The following is a 16,252-nucleotide window of genomic DNA, read 5'->3' on the forward strand; positions in this document are numbered from 1 at the left end:
AAGCCAGAGCCTTTCTGTAACCTGATTTATCAAGTGACATCTCATTACTTTTGCTATATTCTAATTACTAGAAATGGGCTACTAGGTCCAGCTCATACTCAGAGGGGAGGGGGTTGCCAAAGGCATGAGTACCACGAGTCAGGTCTTGCTGGGGGCCCTTTTAGAGGCTGCCTACCCCAGCATGTATTTGCCGATCATCACAAAAACCTGGGTGCCTTTATGCCCTTAAACAGGTCGTTGTTATTGCCAGTTTGTTTAGCAAAGAGGATCATGGGAATTTCTTGGCTCCCAGCAGAAACCAGGATGGTCCAACTGGTCCTCATCGAGCTAGAGCTGGCTTTGGCCGATCTTTGACTTTGGAGGTGGGTCCAAGCCTGCTTCTTTATGGAGACATTCGGGCAGAGGCTGGTAGGCCGCCTGTGGGCTTGTGGGCAGCTGAGCTCTGTCTGACCCCCTGGCCATTTTAACGTTGCCAGTAAAATTGCCTGAGGAGCCTGCCAAGGAGACAGATGCTGCTGCTGGAGAAACACCTTCTGTAGCCTGGCATTTGTCCGGTAATTGCTCTCCAAGAGAAAATAAACTCTCCACGTGAGGGGGAAGGTGGATGGCGCCTGACGGTCAAGTAGAGAGATGATTTAGAACAAGTGCTGCAAATAAAATGCCAAAGATTTTATTAAAAAGTGGAAGACGTTTGTATAGATCTAAAGCTAGGCTTTTTAAAAATCTACTGACTCAGGAAATGCTTCTTGTTTTCCAGGCATAGACTAGTACACAGTGAATTGAATTATGTGCAAAATGCCTCACCTGTTCCCTCACTCCTGTTCCTTTTGCAATAGAGAGCACCACTATTTCCTTCTGGCTTATAGATTCATAATGTAGTAGAAACAGCACTGGCTTAGGACAGGGCAGTAGGCTTGGGTGATGGATTCAACCTGTCGGAGACAACAGGTTTCGTCCTCAGTTTCATCATCTTTAAATTGGGATAGTAAACACTTCTCAGAGTTGTTTTAAAGATTAAGTTAAACAAAATAACACCAGGAGAAGTTCCTTGCCACATAATAAATACTTAATAGATGGTGTTTTTATCGATGCTGTACTTTAAATAACAATACTAGAAGGAACTTTAAATGTTAAGTCCTTCTTCATAGATGGGGAAGACCCAGAAGGCTAAGGCATTTTCTACAGATCATGTAATAGTTGTGTTCTACCCACTCACCCATCCACCCATCCGCCCATCCAGCCAGTATTTATTGAGGTGTGTGCTCTCTGACACTGCCGTTCTCATTGAAGTGGCTATAAAGACATGAAGATGTCAGGAAAACTGCCTGCCCTCAAGGGGTTAGATGGACAATAAGCAAGAACATTACTGATACGTTTTAGATGAAATATCAATAAATACTGTAAAATAGAGGTTGAAATGATAGAGATAATAACTGGTCGGAGGGACATTGGGAGGCTGCTGCAGGTTGGGTGACCTGGGAAAGGCCCCTTTAAAGAGTGGCATCTGAGGGGAGACCTGTAAGGTAAGAAGGAACCTAGGAAGGAACAGCAACTGAAAAGAGACCCTGATGTAGAAAGAACAGGACGGCAGCTGGGGTGGTGGGCACTTCCCAGATCAGATGGGAGATTTATAGTCATGCTAGGGAAAACACTTCTTAAACACACTGTGAAATTTGGGGTCATAAAGGTAAAGCGGGTTTCCTTAAAAAAATGATCTTTCAGCAATTTTTAATATCCTCATATTCATTATGATTTTTCAAGGGATTGGGGACCATTATATAATGAAGTCTTTTCACAACTGTTTAACCATGGATTCATTCCTTTCTTCCATTGATCTCTCCTTCCTTCCGTCTGTCCGTTCCTTTTTTTATTTTTTGTTGTTAAGGTATAGTTGGTTTACAATGTTGTGTTAGTTTCTGGTGTACAGCAAAGTGATTCATATATGTAGATAGATAGATATCGATATATTCTTTCCGGATCTGCCCATTTCTTTTTTTTAAAGAGCATCCTAAGGAATAGAGAGATCTGTGGGAAACCCTGGGGGTCTTCCAGACCCCAGCTTCAGTTTCAGCCCACAGAGCCTGGGACATTGATTTTGTTAAGTGCTCTGATATTTTTATATATATATATATATATATATATATATATAAAAATTATTTATACATATGTTTATGTATATAATATTAATTAATTAATAGCCAATGAAGATAGTTTTGGTAAAGTTTCTCTTTGGAGGGAAAATGTTTCCTTTCAAGTTCGTTGTCATTTTTCAGTATGTGCCTCTATTGAGTACTGGCCACGGTCCCATAGCTATGGGGATATTCGGAGGAGCTGATAAATGAGTAAATCACACAGGGAGCAAACTCATGCCTCTCTCCTTCCAAAAGTCTCACAGTCTTTGAAGAATGGCTGAGTTACATTTTCTCAGTAATAACAATAATGTAATATTAAGAGCCATTGAGCATCTGCTGGATCCCAGGCATCGTGCTGGATGAATTATAGATTAAGCCACTAATGCTCACAACGTGTTGAGAGGATGCTGTCAGTTCCGTTTTTCAGTTTAGAAAACCATGGTCATTTAGCCATTAGAGCAATAGCATGGTGCCTCAGGTCCTACCGTATTTTTAGTAGCCCACGGTAAATGTTTCAATTTCTTTTAAAATCAGAAGAAGGAGATGAACTTTTAGGGTTGAAGATTACATTTATTGTTAGACCAACACAGTCATGGAGTGTAATTTTTAACATTTTCTTTTTTTTTTTTTAATGGAGAAAGGCCATGGAGGAAGAAGTCCATGGGGCCTCAGAAAGTCACAATGTGGGGACCACATGAGGTTGCAGGAAAGTTGACACTTGCTCAAAGCCATGCAGGGAGAAGGACACAGATGAACACAGTCCCAACCCTGCATTCTTTCCCTCCCATCCTGAGGCCCCATTCTCAATTGCTTTTACCCCACTCTTTCTAACTTTTAGCCTAAGTGTCCTTTCCACAGAAACAGTAAGTGCTTGAAAACTGGGGCTCTGCATCCTTAATTTAATTTAATTTTTATTTATTTTTAAAATAAATTTATTATTTTTGGCTGCGTTGGGTCTTCGTTGCTGTGTGCGGGCTTTCTGTAGTTGCGGCGAGCGGGGGCTACTCTTCGTTGCAGTGCGCGGGCTTCTCATTGCGGTGGCTTCTCTTGTTGCAGAACATGGGCTGTAGGCGTGCGGACTTCAGTAGCTGTGTCTTGCGGGCTCTAGAGCGCAGGCTCAGTAGTTGTGGCACGTGGGCTTAGTTGCTCTGTGGCATGTGGGATCTTCCCGGACCAGGGCTCGAACCCGTGTCCCCGGCATTGGCAGGAGGATTCTTAACCACTGCGCCACCAGGGAAGTCCCTCTGCATCCTTAATTTTAGCACCCCGTCTGCTCTGGGAGAATGAGACAGGGAGGCACAGAACCTTTTTACAGAGGGCTTCATCCCAGGATTCCTGGGCAAAGGCACCAGCCCAGCCAGGGTCCTGATGAGAGGGAGGAGGGTTGAGAGTCGGAATCTACCGGCCCTGCCTTGTTCAAGCAGACAATTCAGTCTTGCAGAAGCGCCCCTGTTCAATTAGACCGAGTGTGGAACTGGCCTCCTGGAGCCCTTGGATAACAAGCAAGTGGAGAAACAGGTGGAAAGCAACAGGGTTGAGGTTTGCACACAGCCCTGCTGCCCACCAGCCACTTTTCTGCCAATTAGAACCTTTGAAAAGTTTGGCCTTCATTTCCCTGAGCAAGAGTCCAGTGTAAAACGGGAACCAATTCGCATTCGAGGCACAGGGCACTTTCCTCCACTCGCCTACGTAAAATGGAGTTTAAATAAAGCCTTCGGATCATTCTGGATATCACGACAACTACATTTGATCCTGAGTGCATTTGTCCACGCCCTGGTGATGTTCCCTATGGCATTTAGCTTCTGAGGCCACGATGTCTTTGGCTAAATTTGTCATCAAGAAGAGGTCTCTGAATTATTGTAGAAGGTGACTGCTTAGGTGAAAGTATAATATGTCCCCTCTTTGAGCCTCAGTTTCCTAATTGTAAAATGAGAGGCTGAGATGGTTTCAGAACTCTTCTTCTAGCTCTGAATTCTCTTTTTTGAGCAACTACTAAGTGAAAGACCCCAAATTAAGGGCTAGGGACTTGTTTGGGGGATCAACTGAGCTTATGGATGGAAAAAGTGCCATGAAACTCATATTCACCTTTATCCTAATGGAGAATAACAGCCCTCAGTTACTAGGAACTACTGTGGACCAGGAATTTTACATACGTTTTGTCCCCCATAATAGTAAAGTTGTGAGATACATATTAGTATTCATATTTCAGAGATGAGGAATTTAGGCTCCGAGAGGTTAAGAAACAAGTTCAGAACCAGGAATTCAGTCTAAGATTGACGTCACCTCATGGCTACTGTTATTTTTATCATCATTATCCTCATGCTATGTGTTGCCTTTGTTTCACAGTCCATTGAGAAGAAAGATGTGTACATATCGACAACACACTGACAACAGTCATATCGGGTTAAATTGGCTTGAGTTGGGGTGTCCACTGGTGACCTTTGCCTGGATATAGATTTCTGTTGGGAAAAAAAGGTGTGGCACAGTCCAGGGAGAAAAGCAACCAGAACGTGTTCATTTCTCCTGTGAGTTAAACTGGATCTTGGTATATTGGGAGCAAGGTCCAGTGCCATAAACATGTGCTGATCTGCGTAAATGATTTTCTTTCCTCTTCTTCAGGTGGGTTGGAGGCAGGAAGTCTTCCCTTCAGAGAGGAATAAACCCCATCCTTCTAAGACAGCTACAGAGAATTTGATGTCTGTCTGTCTGTCTCTTTTAAAGCTTAGCTTTCTAAGCCTGGGGGACCTAGTTAGCTGCCTCAGTTTCCCAGTGTGATCAGGCTCTGGAAGCCAGACTTACCAGTAGAAGCCAGACAGGTTTAGTCTTCCACCCATGGAATGGGGACATCCCCACGTGGGACTGCCCAGCTCTCAGTGTGGGAGAGAACACTTTGTTCCACCATCCTGCGTGACACGCTGAGTCACTAGGACAGCCACAGCCGTCAAGAGGCCATATGGCCCTTTCCATGTTGCATGTTGCTTCCAGCCATCATTTTCCTATGCTGTCATAACAAGGACCTCATAGCTGTGGCCTTCAGCGTCAAAAAGACCTGTGTTCAGATTCTGGTTCTGACACTACCTGTATTTTCTTGAGCAAGAACTGAACTCTCTGTGTCTTAAGTTTCTTACCTGTGACATGGAGATGAAAATATTAAACCCACGTGGCTGCTCTGCAGAGGAAGAGAGATGACACGTGGGAGGCTAGTGTTTTGAAATCATCTCACTCTAGTGACAGGAGCAGGATTAGTGGGATAGATGAGATGAAGTTATGACTGTTCTCAATTCACGAGGGTTTTCCTTTCCAGCACTGTTTGGCTAGTGAATGCAGGGGACACAGGTTCAAGCCCTGGTCCAGGAAGATCCCACATGCCACGGAGCAACTAAGCCCATGCGCCACAACTACCGAGCCTGCGCTCTAGAGCCGGGGAGCCACAACTACTGAGCCCACGCTCCACAACTACTGAAGCCCCCGCACCTAGAGCCCATGCTCCGCAACAAGAGAAGCCACCACAGTGAGAAGCCCGCACAACTCAAGGAAGAGTAGCCCCCGCTCGCCACAACTAGAGAAAGCCCGCGAGCAGTAACGAAGACCCAACACAGCCAAAAATAAATAAATAAAATAAATAACTTAAAAGAAAAAAAGGAATGGTGAAGCCAGAAAAACCCAGCCTGGTGGGCTGCGTTGCTTTTTACTAGACTGTCAGCTGCTTAAGGGCAAGGACCCCATCCTCTCTGCCCCGGTGCCTGGCTCTGGCCTCATTGAGGCCTCACCTTTTGCTGCTTTCTCCCTCTCCCCTCTGGTCCACACCAGCTGTTGCTGAAATTCGGCCTCTGTATACTGGTGCTGGATTAGATCTCGGAAACAGAATTTTGGGTGAAGCAGACAGAAAGAGCTTTATTGCTTTGCCAGACAAAGGGGGCCACAGCAGGCTAATGCCCTCAAGACTGTGTGTTCCCCTGCCAGCTCCCCTGGAGGGGGTAGTGGGGAGTCTTACAGTGTTCAAGGAGCAGGGCGTGGTCAGCTCATGGACATTCTTCTGATCGGTTGGTGGTGAGGTAATGGTCATTAACCTTCTGGTTCCAGCTGGTCTGGGGTCTATGTGCTTGTGGGCAGCATACAGCTAACTTCTTCCACCTGCTGGGGGTTCAGTATCTGCATAACAGTTCAAAGGACATGGCTCAGAATCTTATCTATAATCCTTGAGGAGGAACTAGAGGTCCCTGACTTCGTTTAATGTCTAAAGTATTACTATTTTGTCTTGCTTATCTGTTTTTATGTTTTTCTGCATTTTTTCACTTCTCTGGTTACATTTATTCTGTGACTGAAGTTTTTCCACAGACAAAGGGTAGGCAGAGCACACGGGTGGAGGTTTATTCTGAGAAGGCCTCAGAGGGTCCTGCTCGGTTACACCGCCTCTTCACTGCTCTTCCAAGATGCTGGGCATATTTCTGCTGAGGGATTTGGCGCTTGCTGTCCCCTGTCTGAAATGCTCTTCCCCCAAGTCTTCCCCCAAAGGCGTGGTGTCACCTTTACCTTCTTAAAAGTTGTGCTCAGTGGCATCTCAGTGAGGCCTTCCCTGACTACTCATTGGAGAATGTTCCCCTTTCCAGCACTTCTTATTCCCTCTCCAGCCTTATTTTCCTTCCCAGAACTTCCCAACATCTGACATATTGCATACAGGCATACCTTGTTTAATTTGTGCTTCGCTTTATTGTGCTTCTCAGATACTGCTTTTTTTATTATTATTATTTTTTTTGCGGTCCTCTCACTGTTGTGGCCTCTCCCGTTGCGGAGCACAGGCTCCGGACACGCAGGCTCAGTGGCCATGGCTCACGTGCCCAGCCGCTCCGCGGCATGTGGGATCCTCCCGGACCGGGGCACGAACCCGCGTCCCCCGCAACAGGCGGACTCTCAACCACTGCGCCACCAGGGAAGCCCTCAGATACTGCTTTTTAACAAACTGAAGGTATGTGACAACGCTGCATTGAGCAAGTCTGTTGGTGCCATTTTCCTGGCAATATTTGCTCACTTCATGTCTCTGTGTCATATTTTGGTAATTCTCGAAGTTATTTCAAGCCCTCCACCAGCAAAAAGATGATGACTCACTGAAGGCTCAGATGATGGTTAGCATTTTTTAGTAATAAAGGGTTTTTTAATTAAGATATGTATGTTGTTTTTTTAGACCTAACGGTATTGCACACTAAACAGACTGCATTTTAGTGTAAACATAACTTTTATATGCACTGGGAAACCAAAAAATTCATGTGACTTGCTTTATTGCCATATTTGCTTTATTGAGGTGGTCTGGAGCCAAACCTACAACATCTCCGAGGTCTGCCTGCATTTATACATTTTTGTCTGTCTTCCTTCACTAGGACATAAGCCACGTTACCACAACTGAACAATGCATGGCAAACAGCCTGCAGTCAGTACGTTAAACTCTGTCGACTGAACGAGTAAAGAAATATGTTTGGAGTTGGAGGTGGGAGTCGAGCTGTGTTTGAATGCCCCTTGCCCTGATTGGTGTTCATGGCAGAACACTTAGATTCTTCCCATGTGATCACACCTTGCCAAACCCCTTCTCTGGCAATCACTGAAACTCCTGATTATGATTCCCAGCTGTGACCTTTGCCTTTCCTTCTTTGCGGGGTGGCTCTGGGCTCCCACAAGGTCCAAGACAGCTGTCTCTTCAGGAGCTGTGCTTCACAGTCTGATCACATGGGTAATGTAACATTTAATTTAATGATTTAACATCTCTGAGTAGAGCTCTTTATTAGAAATTAATTTGCCCAGGTTGTTGGGAGTTATTTGCTTGTAGCATGCTGAGGTGATTTCCTCTGGGTAGGAGATAGTTCCCTGAGCGCTCTCTCTCCTCTGCCTGAAACGTTCTAGGGAAACAGTTTCTAGAACGTCATCCTGCGAAGCTGAGTTTTGGTAAATTCTGAGCAGAGGGCACCTTCTATAGTGCGGGCGGAAGTCTTACTCTCCTTGAATTCTTTTAAAGGGCTCTTTTATGCTTTTTGAAATGTTTCAAAAACAACTTGTTCATGGAACAGGAATTCTGTAAAAGTGAATGACGTTAGAAATCGTCTAATAATATGAAATCATATGAACGTTCTCTCTGTAGCTCACGTTACGAATGGTGTACACATTGGACCCTAGTGGTGTCAGAAATGGACTAGGAATCAGGTGACCTGGCTAATTGTTCTGTGTAACTTACTAATTGAGTGACTTCCGGCAATCCATTCAACCTCTCTAAGATACAGTTCTTCATTTGAAAAATGAAGACTCTAGGCCATGGTCTTGATGATATCCAAGATCCTTTCTAGCTTTAACACTCAAGGCTGGAAGCCCAAGGCCTTCAATTTTAACTTGGATACAGCCACTTCTAGTAAGTGGTAAGTCACCTTCCTCCTCAGAGCCCCAGTTTCTCAGTCTTTCAAATGAGGATCCAGATTTCTAGTTTGTGTTTTTCCAAGGGCATTAAGAGAATTTTATTTGGACACACAAAGGTGAACATACCTTTTAGCCGTAGAATCCTGGTTTTATTAGAAGCAACTTCTTATTTTAATTGTGATTTCGTGGCACGGTGCCAACAAAATGGATCAAAGGAGGTGAAAAGTCATTGTACATCATCCTGACAGTTTTTAAGTGGTACTTTTAAAATATATGGGTGTTATGTTTCGCTATTGAATTTTTTTTTTTTTTTAATTCCCATCTTAAGTTCTTGACTTGAGCTTGGGGCGAGGGATTCAGACATAGCTTTCCTGAAATTTTTCAAAGGAGTATTTAATGTCCCCACTTTTAAGCGCTGATTTTTTTGTGCGTGTTTCCCCCTGGAATTCCTGAGGGAAGAGATCTTTTCAGGCTCCCTCTGATCATATATCCCTTCCTCCGTGGACGGATATTGGCTGGTAATACCTAGAGAATCACAAATGTCGAGTGAGTGGCTCTTTGCAGGACCAGCTGCTTGCTTTCTGGAAAATTCCAGTTAATGGGCACCTAATGGAGACTGGCTCACTTTTTAGAGATAAACCTAATTAAAAATCTGGAGTCCTTCATTTACCAGTTTGGGTCTTGGAAGCCATTTAATATTAATATTGTTATCTCTATCTTGATCTTTTTATCCCTAATGAATACTAATTTAGACTGTACATTTAAATGACTAGAGGCTGAAGTTGCCTCCAGAGAGGGAAAAGGTATCATTTTATTGGGGTCAGTGACCCCACCGGCTTTGGCCCAGATGGCTGTGCAAAGGTACAGATTCATCAGATAGGGGAAGTGGTGTGGCCTAGAGTCAGCAAACAAAGAAGGTGTGTCTTACCAGCTGGGGCTGAGAGAGGAGGGATGGGACCAGCTAACCTACTAGCCATACTAGCAAAAGGGTCCTGCCCTGTTACTCTCATCCCACCCTCATCCCCACCCCCACAGTATTAATTTTAACTCTAGATAATCTACAGGAAAGCATAATGTAGATCTAGGAGTCAAGGTATGAAAAGAAGAATCCAGAAGACATGGATTCCGGTCCTATTGTTAACACTTCCCGGCTGAGAAACTGCTGGCCCATCTCTTCTTATCCAAACATAGCAGAATAGGGACAGCAAAACTCACCTTACTGAGTTGTCATGAAGATGAAATGAGTGTGCGGACAGGAAAGTGCTTGGCAACCGGTGACAGTCGTTAGAAAGGAAGTGTCAAATGTGCTCAGAGAAAAAGGGGAGACCTGAGGGCACCCTCCTAAGAGAAGCTGGAGATCTTTTCCTCTCCCTGTTGCTGTGTTCTGACAAGGCTTGTTGTCTTCCCATCAAATTAAAATGGGAGCCAAGTGCGGAACAGAGGAAGCGAGCTGTTTGGGCCTCAGGCCTCAACCTCCACGTGGAGCTCAGGCCAGCTCACCTTTGCTACGCTGCAGAGAAGGCAAAAGGAGTTAATGATGAAGTGTCAGAAAGGCACTTGGAGGTTTTAGAAACACTCACCCAGGTAACATTACACACACATAACGTCAGCTACACAGAACTGCACTGCTGTATTATTAATCATTTTGTGGGGTTTTTTTTGTTAGTAATAAAGACTTTAACCAGAGTCCATTTAAAAAGCTATTGTTGGATGTACTTGAGGAAGCGAGCATAATATTTCTTTTCAAACTTTGTATAAGAGAAGTCTACCCAGAATCCTTGTACTTGGCAGGCAGAAATTCATCTAAACTGCTTTCCAAATTTACCAAGTGCTTGCCTGAATAGACAAGGAGCCTGGGGGTATTTCTTGCAGGAGTGATGAGTTGTGAATCCCAATATGAGATGTGTGTAAAAAAAAAAAAAAAAAAAAAGAATCTGTTTAAAGAGGGAAAAGAAGTTTCTGACTGTTTGGCAAAACAGGTTATTTTTAAACTGAAGAAAAATAGGATTGTGGGGATTTCAAAGATTTTTGTGATTTTATTTATTCAGCTCTATGTGGGACTTGCTTGCATCTCATTAGCACAGGGGCAAATGGAGATGCAAGAGGAATAGAAGATGGTCTGTGCCTTCAGGTGGCCTTCATACTCATCAAGGGACAAGATGTAGGTAGATCAGAAAATGACAATGTATGCACAGCAGGCTGGATTTATGGAAACTTTGTGATACTGGGAGACAGATGCCCTTGGGTTCTAGATCTGGATCTACCTGGGCCTTGATGTTTCATCAGTTCGGTGCCTTAGTTTCCACTACTACAAACAGAGATAATAATACCTCCCCAGGTTGTAAAGATGAATGAGATGAGGCATGTCGAATGCTTATCACAGAATGTGGCACACAGCAGTATAATCACAAATGCAATTATATTTTCCTTTCTTTGTTTCTCCCTTCTGTTTCATGCTCTGTCACAAGGCGACATGTAGTCTTTGAAGTTCCTTAGGAATGTTGAAGAGTATGGTCTGTGACAGAATATTTTTCATGGGGGAGGGGCTGCCCTTGGACCTTGAGCTGGCTGTCTTCGGCCTGCCCTTCCTGAGAGCACTCTGCTCCCCTCCATCCTCCTTTCCTCCCTCCGGGAGGAAGGCTAACCTGGGTGGACTGCATCCATGGGCTTCCTGGCCTCTTGGCCTCTTCTTAGAATTAGCCATTGCTGAGTTCTAGCAGGAGGCTAAAGGGTGGGCGGGAAGCAGAGTGAAGTCTGTGGGGTTTTTTTGTTGTTTTTTTTTTTGTTTGTTTTTTTGCGGTACGCGGGCCTCTCACTGCTGTGGCCTCCCCCGTTGCAGAGCACAGGCTCCGGACGCGCAGGCTCAGCGGCCATGGCTCACGGGCCCAGCCGCTCCGCGGCACGTGGGATCCTCCCGGACCGGGGCATGAACCCGCATCCCCTGCATCGGCAGGCGGACCCCCAACCACTGCGCCACCAGGGAAGCCCAAATCTGTGTGTTTTGATCGGCTTTTAGACTTTCTCTTGGCTGGGTTGCCCTGGGCTTGCTGTATCCTAGACTGAAGGTCACGGCTCCTTTTAAGGCAACTTTTTCTACTGGGTCCCCTCTCAGTTCCAGTCGCCCATCCCTTCTCTCACCCCTTCAAGCCTAGGAGAGGTAACAGTTCTGCTGTTCTAGCCCTGGGACCCTGGCCTGTCCTTCAGGGTTTCCCTTCAACACAGCCCACCCTTGGGTACATAATCTCTGTATTAATTCTTGGCAATAATACTGTTTAGAGTTTGTCATCTGTTTCCAGATGGGACCTCAAAGAGTGGGCTGAGTTTGATTAGGTGAGGAGGTGTGGCATTGGGTCACCAAGGTGTGCTCTAGGGTCTATGACCAACCTAGTGTGGCCATAGTGTGTATTTCCTGTGAGGAGGGTGGACTGAGCTGTGAGTCTGGGGAGATGTGCTGGACTAGAGCCTGAGAGTCAGGTTAACATATCAGATTTCATATCACAGCAGAAATGGTTCTTGGTAATTGTTTCCTGCTTCATTTTGACGCATATGTATCGAAAAACTAATATGTATATGGTATAGGAAATAAATATCGGAAATTTCTCCCTTTTCCTTCCTAAGAATGATATGCAGATGAAATAGAGGGAAGGGAGGGCAAACAGTATGGAATGAATCTCTCCTGTAGCACCAGGCAGTTTGCATATATCATCGTATTTATGCTACTCAGCAACCATTAGGGGCAAGGTACCAACTTCCCAGCTTCACAGAGACCCAAAGACTTCAAGGGACTTGCCAAAGCTCACATAACTGGTACTTAGTGGAGCCATGATTTGAAAACCCAAGGCCAGTCTGGGAGACGGTGACATTCATGATCTTGTGACTTTGCCAGCTGCTAGATGTGAAGAGTGATGTAGTTAAGGGTTCAGATGCGAGGTACCTATAAGTGCACCAGAGTGAGCCTCAGGCTAGTTTTTACAGCCCCCCCCTTCCAAACCCCACCCCAGGAAGAAGAGGTGTGGCATTGTAAGGCCACGCACAGCAGGAATTTCTGCAGGAGGAAGAGTGTCTCTAGAATCTCCGAATAGCCGTACAGCCTGGCATCCCAGAGACTGGGGTATGATTTCATAACAGGAAGGATCCTGGATGTCTCTCAGGGACCAGGGCATCTTATTGTTCCATTGCGCAGGACATTGTTCACTCCCTAATTGTATATGTATTTCTCTGCCTGGTGGCTTCTGCCAGCCTTCACTTCACTGAGTCATAACTTCTGCTCAGTCGACCCCTTGCTGCCTCAGAGCTTGTGCATCTTTTCACTTCTGGCCCCATTACTCCTGGACAGAATCTGTATTAATGAGTTCAGATTCTTGAGAGAGAGAATATGCCTGTCTTCTCATATATCCAGTCTGGATCTAACCCTTCCTACCAGGCCAAGTTGTGGCTCTGGTCAGCCAGTGAATTGTCCTTGGGTGAGGAATGGACTTCTGGTGCAGTCAGCTGGGACAGATTAAGGAGTGGACATTTTGGGGGCGGGGCATTATTCTGTCTATTCCAGTCCACCTCTGGACCCCAAAGATTCACATCCAGCCCAAATGCAGAAGACAGGCAAGGTCTCTCTGTGATGTCATCAGTTCAAAAGTCCAGATTCTCATGATCTAAATTATCTAAATCATATTCCAGTGATTAGGGCATAGGCATCTTGGTTGGGGGGCGCATTTTCCTGACTGTCCCCAGCACTTAACACTATGTGATAAGTATCTTAAATAGATTATGTCATTTAATAAACTCACCACATCTGGTGCCTATTCTCAGCGCCATCGTATTTTGCGGTGGACGTGTCCAGGCTCAGGGGAATTCAATAACAGGCCCAGTCGTGGGGGATGAGGGAGTGGGTCATGCCAGCCCTGAAATCACATGTGAATTCCCTTTACCTTTATGCTTGTTTCCTGTATATGTGACTGCATATTCGGATCACCTGGGGAGATTTTAAGCATCCCAGTGCCCAGGTGGCAGCTCAGATCAGTTAAATGAGAATCCCAGTGTGAAAGCCAAGAGTCAGTAGTCGTTCCAGATCCTCAGGTGATTCCAATGTGCAGAAGAGCTTGGGAGCCTCTGCCCTGCATTACTCATCAATAAAGGATGGTGCTCCAGGCGAAGGGTGCACATGGTCAGGGAAGCCTTCCCCAGGAAGGGGAGCTTGAACTTAGAGTCGAAGATATTTGCAGGGTGTAACAGTGAGGAGGGCATTTCACGGAGAGGCGACAGCTTTCCATGTTGGCGATTTGCTCAGTATTTGCTGAGTGTGATGGAATTTTTAGGTTTCCGTGAGAAGGTTCAAATAAATGCATTCACAAATCAGGAAACGACGGGGAAAGAAGAGCTCCTTTGTCCAGGCATCTATCCCCATTTACAGCTTGAGCAAAACACAGCCCTGTGGTTATCACTGTTATGGATGGATTTTGTGAGGGAGATAATTGTGGAAATTGGGTCGCTTCCTGTCAAGTGCAGATCCTTTTGTGGAGGAAATTTGAGCTATCTGTGTATCCCATTTTACAGTAATTGAGATTGGACTAGCAAATCATTAGCGAAGCAAAGGAAGTTGATGGGCTTTTAATTTTTTTTTCCAAAGGAAGGTGGAAAAAAATTTGATGTTTGAGAAGAGAGAGAAGAATTAAAATGGGATGTCAGTGATGGGAGAGAGCAATGCCTGTCTCCTGGCTCTCTGGGCAGGGAGAGGGTGACATCTGGGCCAAGACCTCCCTTGAGTGGGACCAACAGGAAGGGCTGTTGCAGGTGCCCCCTGTGATCAGGACAGGTACTGGGATGTGGACCGCCTTGGGATGAGCCGCCACCCAGGGCCACCCTGGGAACCAGGCAGCATGGGGACATCTCTTGCTTACTCGCCCAGCTTGCCACTGACAGATGTTGGCCCGTGTGGTTCTCTTTCCCACTGTCACCTTTGAAGATAATGAAATGGCAGCTTGTGGAAAGGAGAGTCAATAACGGCGGTATATATTTTAGGTAAATCAGCAGGTGAAGCTGCCAAATGTGATGTTTATTTAGTTAAAATCCCCTGCACTGGGAGGGCCTCATTAAATACTTGTCTTTCCTTCCTGCGAGACCCCAGGGAACAGCAACAGCTCCAGGTTACTCAGACACATCGTGGAGGGAACTGGGATGATAGCAGAGGGCGTTCAGTCTCCAAGAGCAAACAGACAGCGTGCCCCGCCTTGTCGCGTGGCTAGTGGGGTTGAAATGAGGACAGGCATCGGCTAAAAAGCCAGGTGATGAGGGGGGTGCCATTTTAGGATTAGTGCTGGGGAACAGGTAAGAAGGCCACCTGAGGCCAGCCCCCATGCTTGGGAAAGTGTAGCAGCCACCAGGCCCTGATTCGTCCCTCTCTGTACCTCCCCCATGTAGCCCAGTGTCTGCTGTGTACAGAGTAGGTGCTTAGAAATGTATGTAGAATTGATTTGGTTTACAGAATCTGTAATTTAACAGCTGTGTGCTGAAGGAGTTGGGGATATTTGCTTTTTTACTATTTCTTCATGCAAATTCATTTATCTAGGACATCTTTGGAAAGAAAACTTGAAGAGCATAAGCTTTTAAATTCAGTAGCTCTGCTGTTGCAAGCAGTCTCCTAGTTGGACCGCCAATAACACTGGCTTCCAGCCCTGGGGTGATTGCTGGGTTACCATTATTTTTAAAGAACCTGAAATATGTCATTTTTAAAGAACCTGAAATATGTCAGCCGCTGCCCTGTTCAATCACTGCGGTGGTCGCCTGTCACCTGCTAATAGTCACCACCCACTGGCGAATCATATTTGAAGTTTGCATCTAGCAGCAGCGTATGAATTTTTAGATATAAATTTATATACATATTTCTATGGAAACACAAAAGACCCCGAATAGCCAAAGCAATCTGGAGAACGAAAAATGGAGCTGGAGGAATCAGGCTTCCTGACTTCAGATTATACTACAAAGCTACAGTAATCAAGACAGTATGGTACTGGAACAAAAACAGAAATAGAGATCAGTGGAACAGGATAGAAAGCCTGGAGATAAACCCACGCACATATGGTCACCTTATCTTTGATACACGAGGCAAGAATATACAGTGGAGAAAAGACAGCCTCTTCAATAAGTCGTGCTAGGAAAACTGGACAGGTACATGTAAAAGTATGAAATTAGAACACTCCCTAACACCATACACAAAAATAAACTCAAAATGGATTAAAGACCTAAATGTAAGGCCAGACACTATCAAACTCTTAGAGGAAAACAGGCAGAACACTCTATGACATAAATCAAAGCAAGAACCTTTTTGACCCACCTCCTAGAGAAACAAAAATAAAACCAAAAATAAACAAATGGGACCTAATGAAGCTTAAAAGCTTTTGCACAGCAAAGGGAACCATAAACAAGACCAAAAGACAACCCTCAGAATGGGAGAAAATATTTGCAAATGAAGCAACTGACAAAGGATTCATCTCCAAGATTTACAAGCAGCTCATGCAGCTCAATAACAAAAAAACCAACAACCCAATCCAAAAATGGGCAGAAGACCTAAATAGACATTTCTCCAAAGAAGATATACAGACTGCCAACAAACACATGAAAGAATGTTCAACCTCATTAATCATTAGAGAAATGCAAATCAAAACTACAATGAGATATCATCTCACACCGGTCAGAATGGCCATCATCAAAAAATCTACAAACAATAAATG

The sequence above is a fragment of the Lagenorhynchus albirostris genome, chromosome 2 (assembly GCF_949774975.1).
Source record: "Lagenorhynchus albirostris chromosome 2, mLagAlb1.1, whole genome shotgun sequence".
Lineage (NCBI taxonomy): Eukaryota > Metazoa > Chordata > Mammalia > Artiodactyla > Delphinidae > Lagenorhynchus > Lagenorhynchus albirostris.